We start from the raw sequence: 16,144 nt of genomic DNA on the forward strand, positions 1-16,144 counted from the left end.
CAAAATGTATATAAAGGTGAATTCAAGAAAAGTATTCCCAGTAGTGCGTTGTTCAATTGTACTTTAGATTTATCAGAAGTCAACAGTTTTTGATCGATTGGCTACAGAAACGATTTAAATCAAATTGTATAGCCAGGCTCCAAACCTTACGCTCGCTTATCCGATTTCTATGTTTTATGTGCATCGTAACAAGAATAGTTAGCCGGTGACATCGGTTTGCTAAATTTTTAATGTTTAACATTGCAGCTAACGCATATATAAAGGGAAAACAGCATTTTCAGTTGTCTTGGGCTGCCTAACATAAAGGCAACAAGTGTTTCAATCGTAACGTTATTATTTTTCTTAACGGGAAGCGAACCTTTCTTTACAGCCAAGCGACGTTTACCCCGAACGCAGGTCTACCATTCCCGCCTTCATCTAAGTGTAAATTATCTTGATAAACAAGAGCTATATACTTTCAACTTTGCTGCTATTTTTCCGAACGATTCGTTCGTGTTGTATCTGGAATTGTGTTATAGAGGTGTGATTACGTGTATGTTGAGTTTGAAAAAATACTCTAATATCTGCAAAAGATAGCTCGTCCATTTGCTGTCGGCAGGTGTCCGACCACACGTCAATTATGGCTAGATTGTTACCAAAGGTCAGTTATAGGAAAGGTCTAAATGAAGAATCGCGTACAGCTTCATGCTGAAGTAGTATTGTAGCTTAAAGAGTTTTTTGTAACCCATTGCCTTATTACTAGAACTTATTGGACAAATTGAGCTAATAACGACGAACGGAAAGCCAGTCCAACTGAGCGCCTGTGGAATTATTGTGACACTCTGCTTACATAAAAAAGGAAAGCGAAGCTATGATTACAGCTTCTTCGTTGAATAACTCATAGAGCGGAGTTCTCCGATACACACACAATAAATTGCGTAAAGTAAATAACGTAAAAATTATCCGATCAGTGAGAATAATTTCTCGGGACATATTTACCTATAGTAAGAACCCAGGAAACAGTAAGGCTATACGGGCCAAAACTCTGCGCAGCTGCTGGAAACAATGTGATGCAAAAAAATTGACTTTAACGAATTTACTCTAACATAACTTCTAATGAAATGTTAATAAAAGATTCGTCAGCCTGTGACCCGTGTAGTTCTATTTTGTGAGGCCGCGGGTCTTATACTAAGAAGTGAGTGGTTTCACAAAATTGAAGTAAAAACGTTTTCGAGCTGAAAAAAAGCTGTGGTGCTGGTTAGAAAAAGTGATGCGCCATTATTACTTAATACCGTACTGGCTAAACTAAGAATATTAATCGTTGCTGTAAATGCAACTGAAATATTATTGGGTGTTGAGGAGCCGCATTTTCAATGGCCTAAATACTGGAACATATCGGGGTTTTATCTTGTTTGAAAAGTGAGAATGAACTGCAGTGATATGCGAACTGTTTTTAAGGAAAAGTTGACCACCACTAAAGCTTACGAAATTACTGTGGAAACTCATAATTCTCGTATCAAAGATCATTCATGATCGGGATTATCGGGGTGATTGATCGGGGTGATAATCGGGATTGTCCGAAATGTGACGTACGTGTGCACAATATAATTGAGTTTTGATATCGAACTATGATACTGTCGTCACAATTTATTACGAACATCTTGGCATAGTAATATTTAGAATACGGCATGTTATTTTAGCTTGCATGAAGGTGCTTGAAAGTTCGATGCGCTGCTCGTTTAAATAAAATAAATGTAATAAAGTGATGCTATTTTTTCGACAGGCCTGAAACATATGCATATATGTGAAATATGGGCTCTGTAAAAGTAAAAATCGTTTTCTTTTATATTTTCTTCGTAATTGAATTAGTCGTCGTTATTTAGACGTACGGTACCATGTACAATGGCTCATACAGTCCTCAAAGTAGTCATGTAATATTACTATATACAGTGATTTCTACAAAACACACTTTGCTTCCAGTTAATCTCAGAAAACTAAGCGTGGTGTACTCCGAACTACGGTTAAAACATGAGCTATTGCTTTTTATGGCTCGACTTGCATTCTGTATAATGAAAAATTCTTGATTGGTGCCAATAGCCCAGTCTGATTCAAATTGACTAAATTACGCACTCTTTTGCATTTTAACAGCATTGACTATTTGATGGTATTCTTTTGTAAAATGAGCATCCTTTAATTACAGCAAAACAATGTAGCCCACATATGCCTTCCACACACACATAGAGAGCGCCGCCATCCCCGTTATACCTCCTAAACAAAACAATTACATTGTTCACAGCAACGTAACATAATGGCCTAATTACTTTTAAATTGATGGTCCAAATGAATCATATGCAGCATAGTCGTGAAACCTTTTCCACAAAAGTGGACCGCATGATCACCACAGCAACCGTGATTATACACCTAAACGCCAACAATCGCTAGCATCGTTACTAGTTCCTTTTTAGATTGACATCTAAGACAGATGTTAGGTAATATATGATACACAAATACTCTACAATTGTAGAAATAAAATCACGTATTCAACTAAGATAATCTTGAATGAACTTTCAAAAAAACTTGTAACCATTGGTTATAAGACAATCCTCATCCTTTAATCACATATTTTTTTGTTAGCCCATTTTATACCCCAAACTACTTCACTAATTTTCGCCTTGAGGCCTCTCTTCAAAGCACGATCTGAGCCCTGAGATGCACGGCCCCTAGCTTTTAGCCATGCAACCTCCATTTGCGTCCCCCTGGCTTTGTTTCGATTTTATTCGTTGTTTTTCTTATTTTTATTTATGCGCCTAAGTTAAATTAGCTGCTTCTGCCGAATTCAGCTGCTACACGTCATGGTCCGGCATGGTCTAGTGGCTAGGATACGCGGCTCTCACCCGCGAGGCCCGGGTTCGATTCCCGGTGTCGGAAACGTTTTGCTGACTCGAAAATAGTAATCAGATGCCGACATAAAACCCTTGCTGCTCGTGTGTGGTATACAACTACTTCCCTTTTTCAACTCTACTCTCCCTTCAACTTCTACTTTTTTATAATTACATATTTAGAATCTGCACTTTCTAGTTTGGTGTAGAACTCGTCGCTGGGCGGTCACATGCTCAACGTGTCAGTAATGAGCTGGTGCTACTCGAGTTCTCTTCGAGGTAATCGTTTTCAGTTGTGAATGCGCGCTCCACACGTGAAACGTTACAGTCCAAAAGGGGCATCAACAGGATTTAAGTAACTTCATACAAAAGAACCAATCGTTGTAACATCTACAAACGAATATGTCTGAATTTCGGCTCTTCTGTGACTTTTCATTTCAGAGCAATGATTACAAAATTCATTAATACAAATCATACTTTGCAACAACATACCCTAATATACGTGGGGAATATCTTTCGAAATTAAATTATATTCAGCGTATAAAGCACCATTTTCGACAATTATCAAAAAGCAGAAATAAACTCGGTCAAAACTGTTACATTATAGGAATTTTATATATAAAACAAGACACGCGAAGGGAGTAAGAAGTAACTCGATATATATTTATATATATTAATATATGATATGTATACATATGTATTGATAGAACTATTTTAGCTAAAAAGACTTGTATCCATCATTTGTCGCAAATGCTGGCACGTCGATGTTAGGATGGTTGTGTTAAAAGTGTTACGGGCAATGCAGTTTAGCTTTCCCGAATGATGAGCCTTTTTACTGTGTAGACTAAAGACTTCGTATCAGGATTCAGACACAGCGTAAACCGGCCATTGCACAAGGCAGTAATTCTTTTTCTCCTTCACTCCAATCACTTCGGTGACCTACCATAATACAGGAATTGATCCATATTCATTATCATACTCATCAGCTAGTCTTTCAATGTCTGGGGTTTCATTGATGCAATTTCTACACACAACTAAGTCTATGCTACATAATACGCACGTGTCATCTCAATCTTTACATGCGCACATGCATAGGAATATATGAGTTGGTAAAATTATGAACTGTTTGCTTAAGCTATTGGAATGGTAACGAATTTCTCCAGCCAGAGATAATCATTAAGCGGGGAACGCACGTCACCTCATGCGCGGGTTTAACCATTCGCGTTATTTGGTCACCGCTCACTGCGAGTGACACCGTTCCTCGCAGATCCATGTCCACGAAGGGCAACGTCAACCACAGTAACGTTAACAGTAGCAGCACAAGAACTATAGTTTACATTATAGCTTGGTGCTGTGAGCTGCTGCCCACCCTACAGCAACAGCAGCGGTGGCAAGGCGCTACAGAGGGTTAATGGCCCCAGTCAGCAGAGCGGCAGCCACGGCTCCGACCCGAATGAACGGCTTTGGTGGGGTGTCGCTCGAGCTACATCAATGATGACTCCCCAATTCTTTGCTTTGTGCTTGCCTACCGTTTCAGATTGCCTGTTTGCCTACATGGAAGATATTGTAACAACCCCCACAACTATCATTATTCCTGCTGCAGCTGTCGCCATGACTCCACGATGAGTGTGGCTAGATGTCGATGATCCACAATGTCGTGGAGCGTTGCTTACTCACTCGCCTGGTCTTATCCGCGCGAACGAAATCAACCAACGAACCGGCCGACCGATAGCCACCGTGGCGTCATAGACAATCCTAGTGCCTGACTCTTGGCCGGGCGTTCGTAGCCCTGGCCACTGGTGGCACTGCCCTGCGAAAACTGCGCAACAACTGAGCAGACAGTAATCGTCTGGAAGCGAACGACCGCTGCCAGTTATTGGACGGCGCTGCTGGTGGAAACGGAAAACAATGACAGACGTACGAGTAACAGCACGGCATAACGGAGGGACAGATGGAGCGTCAGTGGTCGAAATTCGCGCGCGGGCCATCGACCAGATAAACTCTTCCACTGTTTAACCAAATGCTTTTGTGATAGTTGTGCTGTCCTTGTCTTAAACGTCGGCAGGGTAGAATCAGAATTTGACTGTTAGGCCACCTAGTAACAAAAAGAAATGGCGCTTTAGGGACGACAACCATAGGATGGATCATGTAATATAGATTTAGTAATATTAGTTCAAACGGAACTGAATGTAATGATGTTGTATACGTACGATCTTTTATAGAGGCTTGTAATCGTCGCATAATCAAAACAGTCGCTTTACAACCGCTATTATAATTAAATATTCTGGATTTTAGAAATATTCATGTGCAGGCTAATTAATCGTTGACACGCTTAAAACAGTGACAGGGAAGTCCTTCGATATTTGCGTTGTTAACGCACTCAGTATGTCTCTTTTTTCATCTTCCTAGTAAAGCTGCTAAGCCTAGAAGTTTCTCCAAAATAGGGCCAAAGAGCGATGGTGCAATGCAGGTGTGTCTACGTCTTTATTAATCTAAGCGACGCGTGAGATGATTCATGTTCGACACTTAGCGCGGATACACTCTGTTTTGCGCTGCGAGCCAGCGAGCTGAAGCAATGCTGAATAGCAGCACTAGATGTAACATTTTCAGTTGTCAAAAGTGTTTTGGAAATGACTTATCACTAAATGCAAAAAGTCATCATATTAATTGGAGATAATGTTAAAAGAACGCGCACAATAGGCGCACATTTCATTTTAGTATTGACGTATTTGTACAATATTAGCGCACAGATGGTGCACAAGTTTTGGAGAAGAACAGATGCAGGGGGACTAGAACAGGACACAGAAAAAGACAAAGTCCCAGCAATATTTTGCTAAATAACCGCAAGCGGAGAACCGCACGTACTTGGATATCGATAGAATTAAAGGACGCACTTGCCGTTCCCATTGGAGGCCCAGTCGAAGAAAGGGCCCTGCCCGGGAAAAGCAAAATCGCATTTTGCTAGGAACAACTAAGGGCCAACCACCAAATAACCGCACCCTAACCTTAACTTTGAAGGACACGGGCTTTTCAACCGATTACGATACTTTTCAAGTAGAACATATAACATATACAATGATATTCTGAGCATGCTCCTTCACGATTAAAAAACCTTTGTGCGTAGGTCACGGAAAAGAATTGGTTAGTCCAACGTTCTAGTTATACCTGTGATCCGGCTCGTATTAATGTTGCATGTTTTGTTGTTAATTTCATAAATTTTGTTTACTGTGACAAACTCGTAGTAGAAAAATGGTTCGTAGTCTGACCGATATTGTTTCAAAATATAGCAAGAACTAGTAAAGATTAAGGTATTAAGTCACCAAAAAATGTATACATATTTACAGAATCTTCTCAAACAATTTTTTTTAACTAAGTAAAGCAAATAACCGTAACATTTGTCGTATGGTACGCATAGGATTGGCCTGCTGTAGTCCTGAAGTAAGCCACTCGCGGTAATCGATTTGTCCGTGAAAATTAACAGTATCCACATAGACGGCTGATTTTGACATTTATCTACAAGAAGAGCAGCACTACATTCGATTGAGTTCGTTTCATCGACAATCACTCTCTCATGCCCCCTGGAGTCATTTACGAATCATTCAACTGCTGTTTGATTACTGTGATGATAAGATTCAGTATATTCCTCAAGCCATCATCTTCAAGCCAAGTACAAGTTCAGATCGATGCGGGTGACAACTATTTGCAAACCGCTGATTATTAACTGAATGCTGATGTAAACGGCTAACACTTAAAAGTTTACTCGCGTCTTGCCTAACTTCAAGTCCTAAAAGACACTAGAAGTAACAATACGCCAAGTTAGTCTCTCGTTTCATAGTTATAATCATTATTGGCATTTTTACAGACTGAAAAAATTGACTGTGTTGTTGATACCCCTACTCTGTAATAAGTGCTTGTCATCCGTTTCTTATTGTTACATTATTTTTTTATTTTCTTTGGATTTAATTGCTGTTGTTGTGTGTGGTGCCAAAATCGCTGTCAACGTTCATAACGCTGGCATTGTTTGCAACGCCATCAGTGTAGCGTCGCGACTATCATGTGGTGAATGTCGTGATAGCACATGATGCATTAACGTAGTGGGATACAACGGCTTGATAAAGCTCTCGGATCATTCGCGCGCGCGATCCTGCTCGAAGCGCTCTGAAGCTCCCGAAGTCTTGCTTGGTACCCGGCTCGCCCGCCTTTCCCTCTACGGAATATACGTGCGAATGGCTTCTACATGAGGTCATTGACTTCGACAAAGTCGCCAAAGCGAGAGATGGTCCCCGGTTGAACCACAAACGGGCGCTACGGAAGAATTCTGTGCCGGCAATTCTGGCGGGGCAACGGCAGCCTCAGCAGAAACAGCAGTGGTTGCGTGCTGGGCATCTCTATCCGTCCGAACGACTTAATCGCGACTACCTTTAACTCTGTCTCCTTCTCTGTCTATCTAACATTTACTGTTACACTGTTACGTGAATTCATCTCTTGCGTATTTTGCCGCAAACATATTTGTGTGACGCTATGACGATGGAGTTACATGTCGCTCGTCTCCCGAGGCTTAACATGGCCTCTTTGATCGGTTTGCAGTACGCGATCACAGCGTTTTTGACATTACAACGATCATAAATGGCCATAAGCACCACCGTCGCTGGCAGTTGGTATTGAATTCGTTAGATCGAATGAGCATATGCTCTGCGAGGCCACCTCAATAGAATCAAACCGAGCAGGGGGCAGCTCCAAGAGAAAAGCCACCGTTTCATATTTCCGTGCTAACGAACCGGTGGTGGCTGTCTGCTGCTGCTGCTTCTACCACTGCTGTTGTTCTTTAGTATATCGCCGAAGTCGAGAGGACGAAGCCAGCATCGATCAATTCTAGGCAACGGTCAAGAGAACAGATCATTTAAAGTCACCAGGATTACGACTGATGATGTGAACTTCGTCACCTTTCTTAAATCCATCATTATAAAGTCAGGAGAGATTGGGAGCAATTTTTCTATGGCCAGCACAAGGTTGGACGAAATCGTGACATTTTATAAAATTAACTCGAATGGTCAACCTGGCTTGACGTACATAATTCCAAAAAAATTCAAACGGCTCAGAAAAAATCCCTTGAAGTTTTGAACAAAAAACTGCTAGCGGTAGTCGGTAGGGCGGATACCGTAGGATAGAACTAGAAAAACTGATACCATATTGTAGAGTGCAAATAGCAACATTTTAAAAAGGAAGCTTTGCATACACACTACTGCAGTTTCCTATTAATTGCGTAGATAGCCAAATGTTATTAAACCACTTAATTGTATTATCAAAAGAGAGCTAGAGATGAAAGAGGGTCTCATGTCTGTTTCATCTACGTAAGAAAGATGGTAAGTGTGCGATTGAGATAGAATTATGTGGCATTGTTTTGCATAACTTATATGCTCGGTATGCATAATTATTTGCCCGTCATGGACTACCCGAAACTTTGGGTAGCCTTGATTTACTCTGTACTTCCAGTAAGTGTTTACCATTGAGTACGTACAAATAACTCTCTCACAATATTTGAGACGTTTCAACAGAGAGAGTAAACAATTTCTAGTAAATTAGTTAGCACACCGAATCCTTTGTGCATATATATCTATATAGTTTGCGAGGTTTTTAATAGGCCAATACGATTATATAGAAATAATTATTTTCATCATGTCTTTTAGTAAATGATAAACAAGTTCTCATATGGTATAACATAATGAATTATTTGTATAAAAAAGTTATGAACGGCCATCTCCACCATTTGCGTGTTGATTGCACCAAATGTTTACTGTTTCGTATCCTGGCCATTTATTTTTAGCTCGCTAACGGTGTCCACCTCTGTCGCATATCTGAGTGTAGGCAGGCCTGTGCTCGATAATAGTGAGCTGACGTTGACCTTCTCTATGACTGCGATTGAACTGAATCCTGTTCTATTTTTCATATATCAAGTCACAACCCTCTTGTACGTGAGTTTGGCATCATTGTTTTCACTGTTATTGTTGTAGTTGCCCTACACCCGTCTAACAGTCGACAAGGTCATCATGAGGGAGCTAACAATAACGTGCGGGGAACACCTTCTTCCCATGCCATATGTACTCGTTGCCCCACCTGGCTTGACTCTGTGCCGGGAGTTATCGACAGCAAAAACGCTCAAGAGTGCCAGGCAGCGATAGTATTCTACAGTGCTGCCGTTGTTAACGCCGCCAGGTTTCGGATCACCGGTATCGGTTCTGTCCGAAAAAAAGAACAACAATAAGCAGCAAAAGGCAAAAGAGTGTCTGCTTTTCAGCGACCGTAGTAGCGTCGCCGGTCCCAGTGTCATACATGATGGGCTGGTAGTACCCGAGATAGGTGCGCAGTCGTGCGGTGATACACTCAGACATTTTTCAGTCTGACGTTTGGAGCACTACTACCGTCGGGAATAGGGAAGAATGCCTGCTACGTTTTGTGAAGCGTGGGCACTCCGCCTATGTACAGGTGAAGTGGAAATTGAAACAGTGTCAGTCGTTTCTGGCGCTTTGCCGAGGCGCCTCCGGATCAGCCTCTCCGGGTCGATGCACTACACTGCTTGTGATGGGTTAAGGGCAGCAAGGCAGTCAGCTATGGAGTCCGGCAGCCACCAAAATACACTGTGAAGCCGCAAACACTAACCTAGCGCTCGAGGCGAGATAAAGGAGGAAGAGAGATAAACAGAGCCGGTGATAAAAGAGCTTCGTGCGCATCCACTCTGCACAGAGAATCCATCTATCGGCTTCGACTGCATGAGTCAGGCCACATGCTAACTTCGTCTTTTCTTTTTTATGTTTAATCTTCATAGCGTTAACTCACGATATAGACTAAGCGACATGTAGCGAACGATAATGCAATCATAGAAGCGCGATAGACAGATAGTAAGTCGGACTTAGTTCCACTTCTTGCCAACGGCAAATTGTTGAATGAGTCATTTGCGACTAAGCATGGAACTTGAGTGCTGTCTTGAACTTGGATAATAATAATTGCAAAAGGTTCCGTTTCATCGTTCAGACAACTCCGAGATAACTCAGTGCTAGTGCTTTCCTGTTTCTCCTGAGTAGGCTGTACGACAGCGTCGGTGTGATTTTTTGCGTGGTCACCAGAATCGACAATAAACAATGCTAAATGGGTAATTGATGTGACGAAGCGCGCTGATGTGACGCGCACCCCATGACACAGTTCCTTCGGAGACAGTGACCGTTTCATGTTTTTGTAATAAGCGACAAAACTGCCACAGAAAAAAGAGACACATTAAACTGGTCCACATAAAATAGTTGTCAAGATAGTCCCTCAGGTATTTTACTAATAAAGTATTTTGTGTTATCTACGAGTTGTACATCGAAAAAGGATCGGCCGTTAAGATTCACAACGATAGGAGAACAGTTGACGATCAAACAAGTGTCATTTTAGATGCTTACTCCCGGATTACATGTACGCATTGCTTATAATAATTCTGTATTATCACGATAAGCTACGTGATAAGCGCGTTAAATAAAATTGATTGATCTATATTACATTCGTTCACCACACAAAGACCGATCCCGTTGACCAGCTTGTTCTGGCGAGTACCAGATCGAACGGATAATGGATCTGAATACCCTATTTACAAGCGTGTCCGAAGAAAGAATTAAGTCTGTTTGAAGATGAGGTGTAGAAACATCACCTATATTGATACTCTTAATTATTATTATTGTTAGTAGTGCAGCAAGTCGTTTGGATTATAATACTTGTCATTATCGTCCAAGCTTTTCCAGGCTTTATTTTTTTCTGGCTAGGCGATAAACTGTTACGCTAGCACAGCCAGCACTGCCATTACTGTGAGGGGCGTCATTGTCAGGCACACAGTAACCGATGTCACGTAGTGGCTGTTCCTAATATAGAGAGGCAACAAAGCTAGCACATAGCAGGCAACGGGAGAAATATTTTTTTCAAATCGGGCCCCAAACTATCGTAGTAGGGTAGCTCGTTAACCGATGCTATATTGAAAACGTGTCACTATTTGAAACGCGCACAGAAGACGCCCGTGGTGTGGCGTGGAGAACCCGCGTGAGGAATCGTCCGCGCGCGACGAAGCTGTCTACCCGACCACGCTAGCGAATGCTGTTGGAGTTGGTTGAACAGCAGCAAGAGCTGTGCAGTTGGTGTGGGAACTTGCAATACTGGGGGTATTCGGGTAACCAGAGGCAATAAGGAACTTCTGGTTGTTTCTGCTTTTCTGATTTCTTTTTTCTGAGAAACACGACAGTGGTAACTATAAGCGCCTCGAAATGAGATGTGAAGGAGGATTGGCCCCTCTTACGTTGCTCAACAACGAGTACCAGGGGATGCTCCTATAAAAAATCTAGTTATAGCCAACTTTAACGAACTTATTGTAGATATTCGATCTTGCTCAGGGAGGAGTTGTTATCTAGTTTGATGAGTGAGTCAATTGCAACAAATTCTTAGCGAAAATATTCAAAGTGAATGGCGGAGAGACTGCTTTACGGTGTTAATGCTTTGTATCGTAACTCCTACGAGGGGAACACGATGAACACATGATAAATCGATAGAATTGACCGTTCTCGTGGCAGGTGACTCGTTGCTGTCATGCGCAAGCAACCATTTAGTATTGGATGTTCGAATATTGCTTGTGTATATTACTTAAAAGATAAACGAAAAATGGATAGTATTATACCGAACAGGCATTATTTTGCATGGAAACATTTTACTTCATTATATAGAAGCGATTGCATATGAAAGGGAAGTTCCGGGCGGTCCTATATATGAAAACTAGATGATAGAATAACATCGCTTGACCGTTTTTCTTCTTAAAATCAACAATAAACACAATCATATAACGCTCTGTTAATAAAAAAGAAAAAAAAACAAAAAAGAAACACAACACAATCTGTCATTTTGTTAATTACGGACAAATAATACATCGTCACGATGCGTCAGCAACTTCGTAAGTACCATCATTGCGTACGGTCTCTTGCCCAACTGTCAATACCATTAATTATAAAAGACAATTTCTGTTTAATCATATATGATCTTTAGTTGTATCTGTAATGCGTCGGTTTCGTAGACTGGTTCATAAATAATAAATCTAAGGATTAAGGGCCTTTCACATGCACACAGAATACCCGAGCTATACTCATGCGGATGCGTGCGTATGTACCTTCTTTCAGACAGACACAGAACAAGTGATTTCTTTACTCCGCTACGACGACGAGAGAGCCACTTTTCCATATATGTTTAGTCGCTTGCCTAACTAGCTTGCAATCAAACAATACTCGAACGTCATCGGCCTGTTAGTTGCCAAGTTAGACATTCGGTCACAAGGATAACTTAACGATATAATATTGGTTAGCGGTAATACACGAGTAGCACCGTCGTCTTTTCTTTGTGCTGGCTCTTTATTATTGTCTGTTCGCTCCTCTCGTTGATCATCGACATCAACAATATTATCATGGTCATATCGATTCCGAACTGAGGCCATTGCCAATGAGAAGGGTGCTGGCAGTTCATCAGAGACGAACGAGGACGACCGATTTCAACAGCGGAGTCAGCAGCAATGGCAGCCACAGCAGCAGATCATGCATCCGCAGTAATGGCACCAATAACAGCAGCAGAGGGACAGCAGTGACTGTAATGACCGCATTTGTATATATTTACCGCGAGGCCCCCGAACCACCAATAGCGCTAACTTAAAGCGACTAGCAGGCCAAGCGCTCGACGTCGGCCACTACAGGGCCGAAGGCTTAACCAACGAATACTGTTTTGATCACCGATTAAATTGCTACCGATAGCATTCGTGCTGCAGCTTTTTCTGCTGCTGCTATCTACCCAAACCCCTGTGTATCGTAGCATGTACATAGCCACAGACACACGCACACACCCAAATCTGATCGGTTGGTAAGCCTTTGCGATTGCTTTACCGCAGCTATGTCCACTAGCAGTCGTAGCTGCTTGTTTGTCACTGCCCCTACAGATCACAGCGGGCTATACACACAAACTCATAGTCATAAGCCAAAGTAAGCTCTGAACGCAAGAACATCGAACCAACAGTTATTCTCATTCAACATTAAGCACAGTACCGCCTACGCTTACAGAGGCCATTCAGAAGAGTTGTTCCTGGTTCGCTTCCTTGCTTCAGTTTTCTTGGTCTTCTCTTCGACCTTCTTCTCGTGATGCGCGATGCGGACCACAAGGGCCGTCTGAGATCGGGTTTAACTGCCGACAACAACAACAACAACAACGACTACGACGACGACAACAACAACTGGGATATTGAAAGCGACGCCTGCACTCAAAGTAGTTGTAGTTATTGAAGTAGCAGTAACTGTAGTAGGGTATCAACTGGCTGTTTTTCGCGCGCGTCAACGGAAGAGTAGTCAGTGGTACAGAAAGAGAGCAAGCGAGCGAACTAACGAGACGACGGCCAGAGAATGAACAGACAAACCCACAAGCAAAGCGACCACATAGAAGCCACGGAAGACAGATCCATCGTCGTATCGGGTTCACTGCGCGAAGGTTCTAGCAGTTCGCGTTGTTTCTAGCTTTCTGTTTTCCTCTTCGTGTTTGCCTGTTTGTGGGCCTTGCTGATCCCGGTCCTTGGCCCCACTTCGCGCCAACGAAAAGATTTGTTACAAGCGGCAGAGAGCGGTTGTTTCAATGTGCTTTTTTGTCGACGACAGCTTTCTTCCTACTCTATACTCCCCATGTCGAGTTTGCAGTGGGCCTGGATATGCAAGCGACAGATATCCGTTCTTTGAGTATAGGTTGTATATATTACAAGCAAGGCAAATGTCCAACGGTAGGAAACGACCTTTTCCAAGCGCTGTCTCCACTTTTACGGATGAAATATACTGGACGCAGCTGGACATGTTGGCCGCGCGGGCAGAATGTAGCCTAGTTATATATATATATATATATATATATATAGCCTAAACGGCTAGAATATTTTGCAGATACTTGTGCGATCTCCAGCATCGACGCTCTTATTCTGCTTGCTCCCCCGCCCCCATCGGCACCCTGATCTGAATCTGTGGTTCCATTTCAATCTTAGCGAATGACCACGGGTCTACATGGGCTGGATTTCCTTCAGCTCGTTTCCGCTAAACACTGCGACTGTAAAGAAAACAAAATGTATTGTCGTCTTAATAGTTTACCATTGGAGCAACACAGGCGATCGTCTAGCTATTGTAGTCGATCCCACTTGCTATAAACGTCACGCTAACCAAGGCTTTATTTCCGGCTGACAGGACTAGTGAACACCGTTGCGGCATATATCGCGCTCGTATAATATCCAATATGCAGAAAGTGTTTTTCATTTTTGAACATGCTACAATACAAGACGAACTGTATCAGATACACTTACTGTGCCTCAGCAGCTATTGCAGCAGCGGCGACGCTAATTTCCTGTATTAATTGTTGTCAAGGTATATATTACTCAGGTGAATGAGGTATAATTTGTTAAAGTTGTTAGAATGACATCATATTTTACCTCACTGTCATATAATTGATCGTCAAGTAGCGCGGCGACGTCGAGTAGATTCATTGCTCGCGCTCAATCACCGTGACGCTGAACTTTATAAATAAAATGGATTGTAGCCGCAGTATACGGCATAGCTATAATAAGATCAAGAGAGTTATCAATGCATTATCAGTGCGCAAAAAGGCAGTCTCAACATAGCGAAAAGAGCCATTGTTTGAAGTCGCCATCTTAAAGTATAAGATAAATGATCTATCGAAAAGTGTAAACTTTCCCTTGGCAGTATCCCTCCTTCGTACGGTTCTCCTTTCATTTCTATGTCTGACTATCGAAACAGAATAACTACGCTTCTGATACGACCTGTATTTTTCGCTCATAGATCTGTCCTACTTCTTGAGTAGGGCTGCGGCCACTATATGAGAAGCCATCATGCTATGCTTATGAGCGACTCGCCACTGTTGGAAACACTAGCCAAAGACCCCTCGTCATGTTCAAACTTTACTCACTGGATCTCTGGCGATGGGCAGGTCGATATGTATGATAGTGTTTGCACGTAGAAAAATTTTGCTCAGGTAGCAGATATTGCCAAAAAATTCGAATGTCATTGATATCTGACAGAAAAAGTCACACCGTCCGTTTTTGCAGGCTGCAATACTGTCAAACAGTCTCGGTGTTCATTAACCTATATGATCAGCGTAAAGGCGTGCTGGCGTTCCAACTTAGACGAGCGTCCATGCGACAAACAGTCATTGCTATTTCGAAAGTACGATACTGACTGCGACAAACAGTCATTGTTATTTCGAAAGTACGATACTGACTGCAACAAAATACGTTAAGCCCATTACCTTTGCACAGATGGCTGGGTTTTACATGAAACTCTTTTTAGTACCATCAGAAGTTACTAGCACGTACATAGTATATTTATTACCATATAGAAAAGAAATTTAGAGTAATATTCATACACAGCCAATGGCGATAACTAAAACCGTTGTTAAATTCAGGCCTTTGAAGCGGCCTGAATCGGCATTTTACAGATTTTAGCAATTCAAGACATATCGCTGTTTTGATAGTTCTCTATGTAGTTTAACGTGTTAAAAATATTCAGTCATTGCATGTTGTGGGCATCTTGCCTGGTATGTGCCGGGTGCTGTCTATTGAAGGAGATACAGTGATCGCCCTATACAGAGGACAGGCGAAAGTCCTTGAACTCTAAAGGAGAACGGATGCTGGGAGTCATGAATCAATTGAAGCATGTAATAACCGAGTTGGCACGGAAAACATAGAGTTTCTAAAGTTTAGCTTTAGCGAAACTATGAAGACAAGTGTATTCACAACCCATGGAAAAGGTGCGTGTGATCCTCGAAGCGAAGTTTGAGTATCCCTGTCAATCAACGGCAGTTGAGCATTTTACGGAAGCCATCAATTTTTGAAGAAAACGGATCGACGCTGCACTTTTTTCCATGGTTTACGAATGAATTGTTTTCTCGGATTTCTGTGGTAGGGTCTGCCGCCCCGTGCAGTAACAAATACGGAATTCAGTCTCAGAAAATTAATCCACAGTTCAACTGAACGATTAGCTAAGCAAAATACGAGATACGGTGTATAGCTACGGTTCTAATCAGTTTTTGTTAATTACACAGATACGACTCACGGGCTGAGCTGCGGAATGAGTTGGCTTTTGAGGTGCGCTTCCAGTCAGCCTATTGTTTTCTGTGATACAAATAAGGCAGGCTTTTCGCATCGTTAAGATGAACGACTACGCTAAGTTATACATAAAGGTAATCACCAACTAGAA

At 42.0% G+C, this 16,144-nt stretch overlaps 1 protein-coding gene and 1 non-coding gene across 4 annotated transcripts in view; one reads left to right on the forward strand and one right to left on the reverse strand.

The window, feature by feature from the left end:
- Nucleotides 1–16,144, reverse strand: part of Cep97 (centrosomal protein 97kDa) — a 161,117-nt gene that overhangs the window by 32,146 nt on the left and 112,827 nt on the right. The window lies entirely within an intron of this gene.
- Nucleotides 2,836–2,907, forward strand: TRNAE-CUC (transfer RNA glutamic acid (anticodon CUC)). The gene has a single exon. It is a non-coding gene; the product is annotated as a tRNA-Glu (tRNA).

The sequence above is a fragment of the Varroa destructor genome, unplaced genomic scaffold (assembly GCF_002443255.2).
Source record: "Varroa destructor unplaced genomic scaffold, Vdes_3.0 BEIS01000003.1, whole genome shotgun sequence".
Taxonomy (NCBI): domain Eukaryota; kingdom Metazoa; phylum Arthropoda; class Arachnida; order Mesostigmata; family Varroidae; genus Varroa; species Varroa destructor.